This window comes from Symphalangus syndactylus, chromosome 1, assembly GCF_028878055.3.
Source record: "Symphalangus syndactylus isolate Jambi chromosome 1, NHGRI_mSymSyn1-v2.1_pri, whole genome shotgun sequence".
NCBI classification, from domain to species: domain Eukaryota; kingdom Metazoa; phylum Chordata; class Mammalia; order Primates; family Hylobatidae; genus Symphalangus; species Symphalangus syndactylus.
In genome coordinates, this window is record NC_072423.2 from 121,522,848 (window position 1) to 121,524,839 (window position 1,992).

Here is a 1,992-nt window from a genome sequence, read left to right on the forward strand (position 1 = left end):
CCTCGTGATCCGCCCACCTCGGCCTCCCAAAGTGCTGGGATTACAGGCGTGAGCCACCGTGCCAGCCTACTGTCTCAATAATGTACCCTTTATTGGCTTATTTCCACCCTTGTCTCACTTCCCCACTTAACTTAAGGAGTAAGTTTTGAGATCTATTGCACATCAGGGTGATTATAGTCAATAATAATGTATATTTCAAAATAACTAAGAGGGTAAATTTCAAATGTCTCCTCAGAAAAAATAAGTGAGATGACAGATATGTTAATTAGCTTGATTTAATTATTCCATATGGTATACCTATATCAAAACATCACAGTGTATCCCTTAAATGTATACAACTGTAATTTATTTAAAATAATATTAATTTTTTAAAAAATTGTTCTTATCGCTTCTCGGCCTTTTGGCTAAGATCAAGTGTAAAAAAATTGTTCTTAAAGGTATCTAGGGACTATTCCAGGCCAAGCAACTTATTTTTCAATATAGAATTAAGTTGGAAAAGTTAGAAAATATTCACATGGTGATACTGCGATCAGATAAGCTATTTAAACATTTCTAAAAGACTTGTGTTTTGGCCTGGCACGGTGGCTCATGTCTGTAGTCCCAGCACTTTGGGAGGCCGAGGAGGGAGGATCACTTGAGGTCAAGAGTTCGAGACCAGCCTGGCCAACAGGGTGGAACCCCATCTCTACGAAAAATACAAAAATTAGCACTACGTAGAATTGATATGAGAAATCCCTACCTTAATGTGGCAGATGATATTTACATACTTAAAATAGGGTTTCTCCTCTTCTGTTGCCTATATATTATATAGTACCAAGTGTCTTGAATATTTTATGTTGATGGTCAAAATTTGAAATTTTAAAAGATGATTTTTCAAAGTTATAAAACAGGAAAGAAAAGAGAATATGTGAGCCCTTCACTCAAAGCAGTTGTATCAGAGACTTCTCTCACGTCTTATCTCCCCACTTGCTAGGACACAATACCTTATGAAATGGGGGTCATCAATTTGGTCAGCCAATCTTCTGTCTGGAATTTGCCCATTTCTGGCCCTTTATGCAGCACTCTCAACTCATCTGTCATTTATCCTTGCAGCCTAGGTAACATTCATTTTTATCTTGGGAAAGAGTCTACTGTTTTATCATTAAGTAAGAGGTTTACACTCATTTTCTTGAAGCTTCCTTTAATCAAGTTAAGACAGTCTCTCATTTATTACTCTCTGGAGGAAATTATCTAATTTTGAGTGAAACAGGTTTTCTTTTCTTTTTCTTTTCATGGTCGAACTATGTTTAGTGATAAACTATGAAAGAGAGTGCAGTTCCTGGCCTAACCCTCATCTCTGCTTGGGCATTAAGAATGATCACACATTGGCCGGGTGTGGTGGCTCATGCCTGTGATCCCAGCACTTTGGGAGGCCGAGGTGGGTGGATCACGAGGTCAGGAGTTTGAGACCAGCCTGGCTAATATGGTGAAACCCTGTCTCTACTAAAAATACAAAAATTAGCTGGGAGTGGTGGCATGTGCCTATAGTCCCAGCTGCTCTGGAGGCTGAGGCAGGAGAATCACTTGAACCCGGGAGGTGGAGGTTGCAGTGAGCCGAGATTGCGCCACTGCACTCCAGCCTAGGCAACAGAGCAAGACTTCATCTCAAAAAAAAAAAAAAAAAAAGAATGATCGCGTATTAAAAACTGTAGTGCAACAATAGCTGACATGTTTGGAGCACTGCTGCATGCCAGAAAATATTCTAAGGGCTCTAGATATATTAATTCATTTGATTCTCCTGACAACCCCATGATATGGCACTACTATTCTCTAATTTACACATGGAGAAACCAAGGCACAGAGAAGTTAGATCACGTCCCCAGGATCACAAGACCAAACGGCAACACCTGGATTTAAACCTGAGCTTTTTGGCTCCTGAGCTTTTTGGCTCCTGAGCTCACACTGAATCCTGTACTGCTTCTGCCACTGAAATGGGCACATCGGGACATACCT

The 1,992-nt window shown here is 40.2% G+C and overlaps 1 pseudogene; it reads left to right on the forward strand.

Annotated features, from left to right (window-relative positions):
• Positions 1-384: 384 nt before the first annotated feature.
• LOC129461804 (uncharacterized) lies at positions 385-510 on the forward strand (annotated as a pseudogene).
• Positions 511-1,992: the final 1,482 nt, after the last annotated feature.